This window comes from Bos javanicus, chromosome 12 (assembly GCF_032452875.1).
Source record: "Bos javanicus breed banteng chromosome 12, ARS-OSU_banteng_1.0, whole genome shotgun sequence".
NCBI lineage: Eukaryota > Metazoa > Chordata > Mammalia > Artiodactyla > Bovidae > Bos > Bos javanicus.
The window spans coordinates 1,437,010-1,452,108 of NC_083879.1; the positions used below are offsets into that span (position 1 = coordinate 1,437,010).

General features: G+C 38.2%; 1 non-coding gene across 1 annotated transcript; it reads right to left on the reverse strand.

Annotated features, from left to right (window-relative positions):
• Positions 1-14,276: 14,276 nt before the first annotated feature.
• LOC133258681 (U6 spliceosomal RNA) lies at positions 14,277-14,380 on the reverse strand. Its single transcript, XR_009740140.1, has one exon. It is a non-coding gene; the product is annotated as a U6 spliceosomal RNA (small nuclear RNA).
• Between the last annotated feature and the right edge of the window lie 719 nt (positions 14,381-15,099).

Sequence of the window (15,099 nt, forward strand, 5' to 3'; positions counted from 1 at the left end):
CTATCGTGTTTTCAAGTCTTTGGGAACTTATTGAGTAAATTGTATCTACATTTTCTAAGCTACAACTACTTGGATTATCTACTTCGAGGCTTAGAAAAGTTCCAACACACCACTCAGGGACAGTGCAGCAGCTGCTGCTATAGCTGCTCGTTGTGTCAGTACACTATTAAGTAAGTGGAGAGGCATGGTCACAGCCTAAGTCTAGTTTAAAGAGACATAATAATAAAGATTTGTTTCCCAATACTATTACTGATGATGTCCAAAGTTTTGTTGGCATTTTGACACTGAATTTCATCAGGAAGTTGAAAGGGATTAATTAAACCAGATAGTAAAATACATTTTAAAGCTGAAGTGAAGTGAAAATTGCTCAGTCATGTTGATCAGACTCTTTGTGACCCCATGGCCTATACAGTCCATGGAATTCTCCAGGACAGAATACTGGAGTGTGTAGCCTTTCCCTTCTCCAGGGGATCTTCCCAACCCAGGAACTGAACTGGGATCTCCTGCTTTGCAGGCAGATTCTTTACCAACTGAGTTATTGGAGAAGCTACATTTTAAAGCTAAATCAATTTAAAGATGATGTAATCCCTTGAATAGCAAGGAGATCAAACTAGTCAATCTTAAGGGAAATCAACCCTGAAGGTTGAAGTAACGATGGAAGCTGAAGCTCCATTATTTTGGTCACCTGATGCGAACAGCTCACTCATTGGAAAAGTCCCTGATGCTGGGAAAGATTGAGGGCAGAAGGAGAAGAGGGCATAAAAGGATGAGATGACTGGATGGCATCAGTGATGCAATGGACATGAACTTGGACAAACTTCCAGAGATGGTGAGGGACAGGAAGGCCTGGTATTCTTCAGTCCATGCAGTCACAAAGAATCAGACATGAAAGGGTGACTGAACAATGACAACTCTCACAAAATTTAAAAGTTGTAGTTTCATTATATTAGTATGAAATAACATAGCTCAGAACTATTAGATGTGATCATATATAAAGACCATATATAAGACCATATATTAGATCAATACATAATAAAGAAGCCATCAGAAATCAAAGGGAGTCTTCTGTTTCCAGAAAGATGGAGCTGACATTGTTTTACCTATTCGCTCAATGAGAAAAACTTTAAATCTTGGACATTATGTATAGGACTAATGTAATAAGATCCTGAAAGTTTGAGAAAAGAAGCCCAGCCAGGGCCCTTGTGACCCAAGGAACAACACTGTGATGAGTCCCTTGAGGGTCATTTCTGCTTCACGTATCCCATACTTAGAGATAAAGAAGACATGCTTCCCTTCTAAGATCAAGAACAAATCAAGAAAGAATGCCTTCTTCACTATTCTTATTAAATATAATGTTAGAAGTTCTAACCAGAAAACAGTAAAGTAGGTAAAAGAAACAAAAGGTACACAGCTTGGAAAGGAAGAAATAAAACTCTTCCTATTTGCAGACTACAAGATTAGTTATGTGTTGGTATATCCCTGGTGGTCCAGTGGCTAAGACTGCATGCTCCCAACGCAGGGGACCTGGGTTTGATCCCTGGTAAGGAAACTAGATTCTGCATGCTGCAATTAAAACCTGGTGCAGCCAAATAAGTAAATAAAAATGATTATTTGTGTAGAAAATCTCAAGGAACCTACAGAAACCTCTTGGAAATGATAAAGTAAATTCAGTAAGGTCAAAAGATACAAGATAAACTTTAAACAAATAAAATTTAAAAACAGTTTTATGTCTACATCCTAGAGTGAAGGAGGGTATATCACTACAGACCTATAGCTGGAAAAAGGAAGAAGTCAGGAGAAACTCAAGTTAGAAAAAGAAATAGATAAGTTACTCTTCCAGTATGATGATTGCAAAGCAAAATCATGTTAAATGAAGTATGTGAGAACAAAGAACAGAGAATGTGTCCTCATATCCCAGTATAGATACATTTCTAAAGTTGTATCAGCTTTTTGTAGCTTCTCTTCAGTGCTCAGATCTCCTCTATCGTCTCTGCCTCTAGTAGGGTACAAATGCAGTAGTGGAGAAGTGTAGTATTTAAAGGACAAATGAACTTTCCAATAGAATTTCAGGAAGTTGCCAAAGATGGTGACCTGAGAGCTAACAGCAATGTGTCTCAGGAATGTTCATACTTCTTATCATTGAGAGGAAACTGGAGGGAGTCACAGTCAAGCAGTTGCAGGGCCAATGAAAAAAGAACGGCAGTGTTTATCATTTGCATTTTGACTGTAAGTACAAGCCAATTTGGTCTAATGAAATTCCTTTTCTTTTTTTAAATTGGAGAATAATTGCTTTACAATGTTGTGTTGGTTTCTGCCATACAACGACATGAATCACCCATAAATGAAATTCTTTTCACAGGTTGAATTACAAAAGATGGGGAAAATATTATCTGTTCTGGTCAGAATTCAGGTGAGGCTGAGTAGTGTAAGTGCAGGATAGGTTGCTTTCTTTATTCAAAATTTTGATATTTTGTTCAATTTGGATCTTTTTTACATAATTTTAATCTTTTAAATATATTAATTAAAATTATTTCTCTTGAGTACTGTTTTTTGTTGCCTCCTTAAATTTAGCACCTAAGGCAGGTCCCTCACTCACCTCACCTTAATGCAGACCCTGTCATCATGGTATGGGGAGCAGCCAAGACACAAATAGATTTCAGGATAGAGCCAGTTGTAAAGTGTCAAAAGAAAGAAAATGAGAGAAGGAAATGAAAGCAAGCCAACAAGGTTAATTGAAAACTTGAGAAGGAACTATAATGGAAGCATACTTGCCAGGTATGGAATTTCTATGCTCAAAGGCAGATTTTAATACAAATCCCCTTTTGTTCAGCCTCTGGAAGACAACAATGAGAACCACCATTTAATAAGGGTTTATCATCATAACTGGGCTTCCCTCATAGCTCAGTTGGTAAAGAATTCACCTGCAATGCAGGAGACCCCAGTTCAATTCCTGGGTCAGAAGATCCACTGGAGAAGGGATAGGCTACCCACTCCAGTATTCTTGGGCTTCCCTTGTGGCTCAACTGGTAAAGAATCAGCCCGCAATGTGGGAGACCTGGGTTTGATCCCTGGGTTGGGAAGATCCCCTGGAGAAAGAAATGGCAACCCACTCCAGTATTCTTGCCTGGAGAATCCCATGGACAAAAGAGCCTGATGGGCTACAGTCCATGGGGTCGCAAAGATTCAGACAGGACTGTGTGACTTTCACTCACTCACTATCATCATAATTAAGCCTCACTTTTACTCTATTAAATATGCATCAATAAATCCAAGTTGTATATATTAGGAAATTTAGATTCACTTAAGTACAGTTTCCAACGTCATGGAGTTTGTAATTGGAGAGGCATGGTCACAGCCTATTTGAATGCAAAACTCCACAGAGATAGTCTCTGCCCCATACTGACCTACTCACAGAGACAAGAGGGGATAAGAGCCAACAGGAGTTGCAGAGTGCAGGCTGAATCATAAAATTCAGTGTTTACCTTCTGAGAATGTCTTTCCTTCTCTCTGAATAGTGTGCATCTAGTATATGTTCCCTGGAGAAGGCAATGGCACCCCACTCCAGTACTCTTGCCTGGTAAATCCCAGGACTGGGGAGCCTGGTGGGCTGCCATCTATGGGGTCGCACAGAGTCGGACATGACTGAAGTGACTTAGCAGCAGCAGCAGTATATGTTCCCAAACTGGGAAGAACAAATCCTTGTCTGAACTTCAATCAGTCACAGACCATATGTGTTCAAAGCCAGCAACCATCCAGTTATCTAAACACATGGGGGCAGGGGGAGGATGCAGAACACTGCTGCTGCTGCTGCTGCCATCTATGGGACTCTGTGGGACCCCATAGATGGCAGCCCACTAGGCTCCTCCATCCCTGGGATTCTCCAGGCAAGAACACTGGAGTGGGTTGCCATTTCCTTCTCCAATGCATGAAACACAGGGAGAAATAAAAATTTCAAAGTACCAAGGCCTGCTCTAATCCCACCCCAATCAGAGGAGACTTTAAATGATCAGTATAGCATATCCAGGGAGAACGTTCCCCAGACCATCAAAAGACTCTGAGGCTTGAGGACTTGACTCTGTTGGTTAGAACTAACTAACCAACCTGTTAATTCTGCTGGCGTAGAAAGAGGAATGCAGAACTGGAAAGTAAGACTATGAGATGATTACAGGACGCTTTTTCTCTTTGTATATCTATGTCTTTACATAACAATACAGCACACTGAAAGTTAAACAAGCTCCTCTGAGGCTGACCAAATGAGATTAATAATTCATCATAGTCCCCAGAGATATTTTGGGGATTCTTCAGTCTATATAACATAAAGTGAGTGCTTCTGTAGAAATGTGATTAATTCTGAATAAAGCTGTCAGAGAGCATGTCCCTATAGTGTCCAAGGAAATTATTCAAAACATCTGCTAGAAATACCAGGATAACAGCAACAGTTGGTGCCATAGCCTTCCAGTTTTATAGGAAAGAAATTTAACATACATCAGTGTTTAGATAAATATTAATATAAAAATGCTTAGCTATCCCACTGTGTAAAGAATGGAGAATACAGCCTTTATATTGTTTTAATTCAAATTTTTTATTCATGGAACAATCCAATTGAAAGGTTAACCACTCATAACACTTTGTTTTAATAGTGAATTATGGATTTAGTAGATGTTCACATCATAATAATTATATCAATTTTAAAGTGTCTTAAAAGCAAGTATACTTTGAAATTAAAAGCTAGATGGGGTTTGATATATTTTCTAAAAGATTTATATCTATCAATTCCTGATAATCCAGTTCTCTTTTTGAAAAGATTGAACTTTTAAAAATATTTTCCTCTTAAACTTACTCTAGGGGGAAGAAGTTAGAAAATGAAAAGAAAAAAAAGAAGAAGCAAGCAGCACCATGGGGTAGCACTTATTTCAGTTTTGCCATCTTACCCCATGCTTCCACATAAGAAATCCAGAATGGCTAGCATGCCAATAGAATTGAATGCAGACATTTTAAGGTGGTGTTCTACAAAACACAACTTTTAATAAATATCCAGCATAATCCCATAATTATCAATGCCTGGTTACAATCCCTGCCAGGGAAACAGGACTGTAAGGAAAACACTGCCATAGCCATAGTCCATAGAAATGACTAGCAGGGTATCCTTAGTAGAAAAGTCACACTCTGAGAAGCCAGAAGTATGTAATCCCAAGGGCCACCATCACACTGTAGTCACTACAGTCATCAACCCTTGCAGTTGGGCAGTGTGTATCCCACACAGCTATATCCTGTGACCCTGGTCACACTGGTATCAGAACACTAAAACATATGTAACAAGCACAGATTCTTAAGACCAAATTAGTACTATTTTAGAATTGGCTTTGAGCAAGATAATCCAAGCCTGGTAGGCAAAACAAAAGGTAGACACACTAATTTTAAATCAACTATGGGAACATTAAGCTTCTTTCAGAACTATCCATAGGGCTTCACTTAAAATTTCACTGTCAGCCAGCTTTGATGGCTAAGGTCTGCCCAGTTTGATTTATACTGACCTTTTGTCTCTGTTCCAGCTTCTACTTGTGCCACATACAACAAATCACCTGATATCACATTCATCCCAATATAGCAACTGCCTCATAGCCTGAGAACTCGGCTAATTCCAGACACTCTGCTGAGAAGTCTGAGACAGAACAGTAATGGGAGGGGGGAAAAGGGCACACAAATTAACATTTAATGCTGTGCTTTAGAGGTAGCCAAGATGGTGGAATATGAAGACCCTGAACTCACCTCCTCTCATGAACAAACCAAGTTTACAGCTATTTACAGGGCAACTGCCTATGAGAATGATCCAAGACTAGCAGAAAAGATTTTCTACAACTAACCCTTGCCAATCTTAGACTATCCCAAAGAGACAGGAGGAACTTAGACTCTACTTGGAGATTAAACACTGGCAACAGCCAGTTTGGGAGTTTATCCTACCACTATAGCACCACTGCTGGTAGAAACCATTTTGGAATTTTCTCTCTAGCATTTTTTCTCTAGTGTAAGTGCTGGGGCTTACACTCACCAGGAGGCAAGTACTATTCCTGAGTACCCTACCCCCAAGTGCTAAAGAAACAGCCCATAAAGACTCAATCCTGCTTCCCAGAAGGCCAGCACCAGCCCTGCACTACCCTGAAACACACAACCAATCATGAAAGAAACCTACCCTGCCCTCTAGCAGACCAAGAGCCTCATGGCAAACTCGGCAGAGGCCAGTCCCACACACAGTAGTCAGCCCTGCTACTAAAGAAGAATGAACATAGTCCATATAGGGGGCATCCCTAGAGCATACCGCTCTGGTGACAAAGGAGAGCATGCTTCTGGAGGTCCTCTATGATATCTTTTATATAAGGCTACTTCTCCAATATTAACAATCACAGTCATCCTACCTAACACAGAGAAAGGAACAGAGAGAATTGGGGAAAATGAAGAGACAGGAATATGTTCCAAATAAAGAAATAAGACCAAACCTGAAAAAAGAACTAAAAAAAGTAGATACAAGCAATGTACAAGAGAACAAGATAATGATCACAAATATGCTTACCAAACATTTGAGGAGGATATTGAGATATTGAAGATATGTTTGAGATCAAAGATTGAGATGAACACAGTGAGGATTTCAACAAATATGCAAAAATATAAATAAGAACCAAACAAAGCAAAAGAATGCAAACTATGAAATAAAATATACTAGAAGAAATCCACAGTAGATTAAATGATATGAAGGAATGGGTCAGAGAACTGGAAGACACAGTCATGGAAATCATCAAGTGAGACAGAAAAGAAAAAAAAATTAATGAGGATAATTTAAGAGACCTTTGAGACAGCATCAAGCATATTAACATTTCCATTCTATGGATCTTGGAAGGTGAAGAAAGAAAGAGGCAGAGAAAAGAAATAATAGCTGAAAAATTATCCAACCTGAGGGAGAAAACAAACATCCATGTACAGAAAGCACTGAGGGACACAAAGAAGATGAATCCAAAAAGGTCCACATCAAGACACAATATAATTAAAAAGACAAAAATTAAAGATAAAGTAAAAATCTTAAAATCAACAAGAGAAAAGTCAACTAGTTATATACAAGAGAACTCCTATAAGGCCATCAACTGACTTTTTAGCAGAAACTCTAAAGGCCAGAAAGGAATAGCACAATATATTCAAAGTAATGAAAGGAAAAAGACCTACAACCAAAAATACTCTATGCAGCAAGGCTATGATACATATTTGAAGGAGAAATAAGAGTTTTACAAATAAGCTAAAGTTAAAACCATTCAGCATCACTAAACTGGTCTTAAATGAAATGGTAAAGGAAGTTCTCTAAATGTTCCAATCAAAAGGCACAGAGGGGCTGAATAGACAGAAAAACAATACCCATATATAAGCTGCCTACAAAGAACTCATTTCAGAAACAAGCACATGCACACAGACTGAACGTGAAAGGATGAAAAAAGGTATCCCATACAAATGAAAGTCAAAAGAAAGCTGAAGTAGCAATACTTATTTCAGACAAAATAGCCTTTAAAATGAAGACTGTTATAAGAGACAAAGACATTACTTAATAATAAAGGGATCATTTGAAAAACCAGATAAAACAATTATAAATATATATGCACCCAAAGTGGTTGTTTCTCAGTCACTACGTCATGTCCAACACTTGGTGACCCCATAGATTGTGGCACACCAGGCTCCTCTGTCCTCCATATCTCCTAGAGTTTGTCTAAATTTATATTCATTGAGTTGGTGGTGCCATCTAACGATTTCATCCTCTTTCGCCCCTTTTCCTATTGCCTTCAGTCTTTCCCAGCACTAGTCTTTTCCAATGAGCTCCTCACATTAGGTGGTCAAAATTTGGAACTTCAGCTTCAACAACACACCTTCCAATGAATATTTATGGTTGATTTCCTTTAGGATTGACTGGCTTGATCTCCATGCACTCCAAGGGACTCTCAAGAGTCTTCTTCAGCTCACAAAAGCATCAGTTAAAATCTGTCACTGCTTCCACTTTCTCCCTTTCTATTTGCCATAAAGTGATGGGACCTGATGCCATGATCTTTGTTTTTTTTAATGTTGAGTTTCAGGCCAGCTTTTTCACTCTCCTCTGTCACTTTCATCAAGAGTCTCTTAGATTTTCTTCTCTTTCTGCCATCAGGGTGGTGTCATCTGCATATCTGAAATTATTGATAATTCCCCCAGCAATCTTGATTCCAGCTTGTGCTTAATCCAGCCCAACATTTCACATGATGTACTCTGCACATAAGTTAAAGAAACAGGGTGACGATATACAGCCTTGACGTAGTCCTTTCCCAATTTGGAACCAGTCCATTGTCCCATGTCTGGTTGTAACTGTTGCTTCTTGACCTGCATACAGATTTCTCAGGAGGAAGATCAGGTGGTCTGGTATTCCCATCTCTTGAAGAATTTTCCATAGTTTGCTGCGATCCACCCAGTCAAAGGCTTTCAAGTAGTAAATGATGCAGAAGCAGATATTTTCCTGGAATTCTCTTGCTTTATCAATGTTCCAATGGATGTTGGCAATTTGCTCTCTGGTTTCTTTGCCTTTTCTAAATCAAATTAAACATCTGGAAGTTCTCATTTCATGTACTGTTGAAACCTAGCTTGGAGAATTTTGAGCATTACTTTACTAGCATGTGAGATGAGTTCAATTGTGCAGTAGTTTGAACATTCTTTGGCATTGCCTTTCTTTGGGATTGGAATAAAAACTGACTTTTTCCAGTCCTGTGGCCAGTGCTGAGTTTTCCAAATTTGCTGGCATATTGAGTGCAGCACTTTCACAGCATCATCTTTCAGGATTTGAAATAGCTCAACTGGAATTTCATCACCTCCTCAGCTTTATTCATAGTGATGTTTTCAAAGGCCCACTTGACTTCAAATTACAGGATGTCTGGCTCTAGGTGAGTGATCACACCATCGTGGTTGTCTGAGTCATTAAGATCTTTTTTTGTATGGCTCTTCTGTGTATTCTTGCCACCTCTTCTTAATATCTTCTGCTTCTGTTAGGTCCATACCATTTCTGTCCTTTATTGTGCCAATTTTTGTATACACATATCAATAAAATAAAATACCTTGGAATAAACCTAACCAAGAAGGTAAAGAATCTGTCCATTACACTTAATGGAAGAACTGAAGACACACGTGGCTTTGGTGGCATATAAGTGAGCATAACTGCCTTCCAAAGAAATTGAAGATGTCACAAACAAATAAGAAGACACACCATCACATAGCTTTGAGGAGTTAACATTGTTAAAATAGTTTTACTACCCAAGGCAATCTCCAGATTCAGTACAATCCTTATCAAAATACAAATGGTGTTTTCCCAGAACTATAACTAATAATTCTAAAATTTGAATGGAAACATAAAAGATTCAGAATAGCCAAAACAATCAAGAAAGAAGAAAAAAGCTAAAGATAAAATTCCTTTTGCTTTAAAACTATACTAAAAAGCTACAGTTATCAAAACAGTATAGTTCTGGCACAAAATGGATATAGCAATCAATGGAACTGAATAGAAAGTGCTCCCCCCTTCCATAAAGTCTATGTATATGTGCATGCTAAGTTGCTTCAGTCATGTTCTACTCTGTGACCCCATGAATTGTAGCCTGACAGGCTCCTCTGTCCACGGGATTCTCCAGGCAAGAACACTGGAGTGGATTGCCATTCCCTTCTCCAGGGGATCTTCCTGAACCAAGGATTGAACCCAAGTCTCCTACATCTCCTGCACTGTCAGGCAGGTTCTTTACCACTGGTATCACCTGGGAAGCCACAATATTAAGCACATATTAAGAATATACCTCAATATTAAGAGTATACTGTGCATGCATGTTAAGTCACTTCAGTTGTGTTCTGAATCTTTGTGACCTTATGGATTGTAGCCTGCCAGTCTCCAATGTCCATGGAATTCTCCCTGCAACAATATTGGAGCAGATGTTCATGCCCTCTTCCAGGGGATCTTCCCAACCCAGGGACCGAATCCCTGTCTCTTATGTCTCCTGCATTGGCAAGCAGGTTCTTTACAACTAGTGCCAGCCATATTGTCAACTAATCTACAACAAACAAAGCAAGACTATACAATGGGGAAAAGACACCCTTTTCAATGAATGTGTTGGGAAACTGGACAGTTACATATGCTAAAGACTCAAACTGGACTACTTTCTCACACCATACAAAAATAAACCCAAAATGGATTAAGGACTTAAAAGTAAGACCTAAAACCATAAACACAACAATTCCAACAATACAAGAGAAGACTCTACACGTGGACATCACCAGATGGTCGACACCAAAATCAGATTGATTATATTCTTTGTACCCAAAGATGGAGAAGTTCTATACAGTCAGCAAAAACAAGACTGGGAGCTGACTATGGCTGAGATCATGAACTCCTTATTGCCAAATTCAGACTGAAATTGAAGAAAGTGGAGAAAACCACTACAGCATTCAGGTATAACCCAAATCAAATCCCTTATGACTATACAGTGGAAGTCAGAAATAGATTTAAGGGACTAGATCTGAAAGACAAAGTGCCTGATGAACTATGGATGGAGGTTTGTGACATTGTACAGGAGACAGGAATAAAAACCATCCCCAAGAAAAAGAAATTAAAAAAAGCAAAATGGCTGTCTGGGGAGGCCATACAAATAGCTGTGAAAAGAAAGGAAGCAAAAAGTAAAGGAGAAAAAGAAAGATATACCCATTTGAATGCAGAGTTCCAAAGAATAGCAAGGAGAGGTAAGAAAGCCTTCCTCAGTGATCAATGCAAAGAAATAGAGGAAAACAATATAATGGGAAAGACTAGAGGTCTCTTCAAGAAAATTAGAGATATCAAGGGAACATTTCATGCAAAGATGGGCTCAATAAAGGACAAAAATGATATGGACCTAACAGAAGCAGAATATATTAAGAGGTGGCAAGAATACACAGAAGAACTGTACAGAAAAGATCTTCATGACCCAGATAATCACAATGGTGTGATCACTCATCTAGAGCCAGACATCCTGTAATTTGAAGTCAAGTGGGCCCTAGGAAGCATCACTACGAACAAAGCTAGTGGAGGTGATGGAATTCCAGCTGATCTATTTCAAATCCTTAAAGATGATGCTGTGAAAGTGCTGTACTCAATATGCCAGCAAATTTGGAAAACTCAGCAGTGGCCACAGGACTGGAAAAGGTCAGTTTTCATTCCAACCCCAAAGAAAGGCAATGCCAAAGAATGCTCAAACTACCACACAGTTGCACTCATCTCACATGCTAGTAAAGTAATGCTCAAAATTCTCCAAGCCAGGCTTCAGCAATACATGAACTGTGAACTTCCAGATGTTCAAGCTGGTTTTAGAAAAGGCAGAGGAACCAGAGAGCAAATTGCCAACATCCGCTGGGCCATAGAAAAAGCTAGAGAGTTCCAGAAAAGCATCTATTTCTGGTTTATTGACTACGTCAAAGCCTTTGACTGTGTGGATCACAACAAACTGTGGAAAATTCTGAAAGAGATGGAAATACCAGATCACCTGATCTGCCTCTTGAGAAACCTAAATGCAGGTCAGGAAGCAACAGTTAGAACGGGACATGGAACAGCGACTGGTTTCAAATAGGAAAAGGAGTACGTCAAGGCTGTATATTGTCACTCCGCTATTTAACATATATGCAGAGTACATCATGAGAAACTCTGGGCTGGAAGAAGCACAAGCTGGAATCAAGATTGCCAGGAGAAATATCAATAACCTCATATATGCAGATGACACCACCCTTACGGCAGAAAGTGAAGAGGAACTCAAAAGCCTCTTGATGAAAGTGAAAGAGAAGAGTGAAAAAGTTGGCTTAAAGCTCAACATTCAGAAAACTAAGATCACGGCATCTGGTCCCATCACTTCATGGCAAGTAGATGGGGAAACAGTGGAAACAGTGGCTGACTTTATTTTTCTGGGATTCAAAATAACTCCAGATGGTAATTGCAGTCATGAAATTAAAAGATGCCTACTCCTTGGAAGGAAAATTATGACCAACCTCAGTTCAGTTTAGTTGCTCAGTCGTGTCTGACTCTTTGCGACCCCATGAATCCCAGCACGCCAGGCCTCCCTGTTCATCACCAACTCCCGGAGTTCACTCAAACTCATGCCCATCGAGTCAGTGATGCCATCCAGCCATCTCATCCTCTGTCGTCCCCTTCTCCTCCTGCCCCCAATCCCTCCCAGCATCAGGGTCTTTTCCAATGAGTCAACTCTTCACATGAGGTGGCCAAAGTACTGGAGTTTCAGCCTCAGCATCAGTCCTTCCAATGAACACCCAGGACTGGTCTCCTTTAGGATGGACTGGTTGGATCTCCTTGCAGTCCAAGGGACTCTCAAGAGTCTTCTCCAACGCCACAGTTCAAAAGCATTAATTCTTCTGCGCTCAGCGTTCTTCACAGTCCAATTCTCACATCCATACATGACCACTGGAAAAGCCATATCCTTGACTAGACGAACTTTTGTTGACAAAGTAATATCTCTGCTTTTCAATATGCTATCTTGGTTGCTCATAACTTTCCTTCGAAGGAAGACACGTCTTTTAGTTTCATGGCTGCAATCACCATCTGCAGTGATTTTGGAGCCCAAAAACCATATGACCTAGCAATTTCACTTCTGGGTATTTACCTATAGAAAACAAAAACACTGATTTGAACAGGCATATGTGCCCTTATGAACATTACAGGCTTATTTTCAATAGGCAAGATATGAAAGCAACCCAAATGTCATCTATTGATAGATGAATAGATAGAGAAGGTTTGTGGGGGAAAGAGATGTATTTGTGTGTATACAATGGATTATTATTGTTAGAAAAATAAAACAAACCTTGCCATTTGCATCAACATGGATGAATCTAAAGGGATGAATGAATGCTAATGAAATAAATCAAGTAAAGACAAATATTACATAATGTCATTTATATGTGAAATCTAAAAAACAAAATGAAAACAGATTCATAGAAACTGAGCAAAAATTAGTGGTTGCTTGAGGACAGAAGGGTTGGGGGAAAAGTTTATGAAAGGATTAAGAGATAAAAACCTTTAGTTATAAATACATTAGCTACAGGGATGTAATATTCAGCAAAAAAGAGTCAATATTACTGCAGTAATATTTTATGAGAACAGAACAAGACTTATTGTGGTGTTCATGTTAAAATGTGTATAAATTTGAAATCACTATATAGCATACATGAAAGCAACATAATTATTATACATCAATTATATTTCTATTTAAAACATGTAATGTTTAGAGATGATTGAGACTAAAAAGTAAATATGGCCCTTTACTTTTGTTATTTAACAAGTGCAAATTTTTAATTATATTTTTAATTCATTTCTTTTTAGATGAAACAAAGATGAATATTTTAATAATAAAAGGTACAAGTCACAAAGAAGATAGACATCATAAACCATTAGATACCTAACAACAAATAAAAATACATAAAGCAAAAATCAGGAGAAATATAATGGAGAAAATATATATATTCATAGTGATAAATATTAACATTCCTCTGAGAATATTTTAGTAAGTGCAGAAAAAATAAGAATAGAAGCATCTTGAATGATTTGTTAATAATGTAAATATAACAAATTCATATTTACATTAATTTATATTAATCTTATAGCCACACAGATATATTTAAAATTTTGTATCTCAGATGTTGTTATTAGATTTCCATAGATATTTAGAAAAACTGGCAAAAAGATAAACATTACTAAATTTCAAAAAGTAGAATTCTTTTTTTCATTCAGTTATACATATACACATATTATTTTTGAAATTATTTTCCATTATAGGTTATTATAAGACATTGACTACAGTTCCCTGTGCTATACAGTAAACCTTTCTTGCTTGTCACATATCTATTTTTTTTTTTAGAAATCTAGTGTTCTATTCATACTAAGTCAAATAAGTGGAATCAAAAATGTCATAAACTTTTTGTTAGGCAAAAATTCATAAGCTTTCTAAAATATATATATTATACATATTATTTACATATGTGTATGTAAGCTTTTCTACTACACTTGATAAAGGCTTGAGAAAAAACATCAGAAAATGGAGAAACTGGAAAACATAAATTAAGTGAAATGGGAGTACTGAATATGAAATAGAAAAAGTAAAACAAGCTAGATAAAAGTAAAACATCCTCATACAGCATCTTTTCATGTGTTTGTTAGCATAAGTATGTCTTCTTTGGAGAAATGTCTATTTAGCTCTTTGGCTCATTTTAAAAATATGGAATGCTTCATGAATTTGCTTGTCATCCTTGAACAGGGGCCATGCTAATCTTCTCTGTATCATTCCAATTTTAGTATATGTGTTGCTAAAGTCAGAATGGCTGCTATCAAAAAGTCTACAAACAGTAAACACTGGAGAGGGTGCAGAGAAAAGGGAACCCTCTTACACTGTTGGTGGGAATGCAAACTAGTACAGGCACTATGGAGAACAGGGTGGAGATTCCTTAAAAAACTGGAAATAGAACTGCTGTATGACCCAGAAATCCCACTCCTGGGCATACACACTAAGGAAACCAGAATTGAAAGAGATACATGTACCCCAATGTTCATCACAGCACTGTTTACAATAGTCAGGACATGGAAGTAACCTGGATGTCCATCGGCAGACAAATGGATAAGAAAGCTGTGATACATATACACAATGGAATATTATTCAGCCTTTAAAAAGAATGCATTTGAATCAGTTATAATGAGGTGGATGAAGCTGGAGCCTATCATAAAGAGTGAAATAAGTCAGAGAGAAAAACACCAATACAGTATACTAACGCATATATATGGAATTTAGAAAGATGGAAATGATGACCCTATATGCGAGATAGCAAAAGAGACACAGATGTAAACAGACTGTTGGATTCTTTGGGAGAACGCGAGGGTGGGGTGATTTGAGAGAATAGTATTGAAACATGTATATTATCATATGCGAAATAGATCACCAGTCCAGGTTCGATACATGAGACAGGGTGTTCAGGGCTGGTGCACTGTGATGACCCTGAGGGATGGGAGGGAGAGGGAGGTGAGAGGGGTTTCAGGATGTA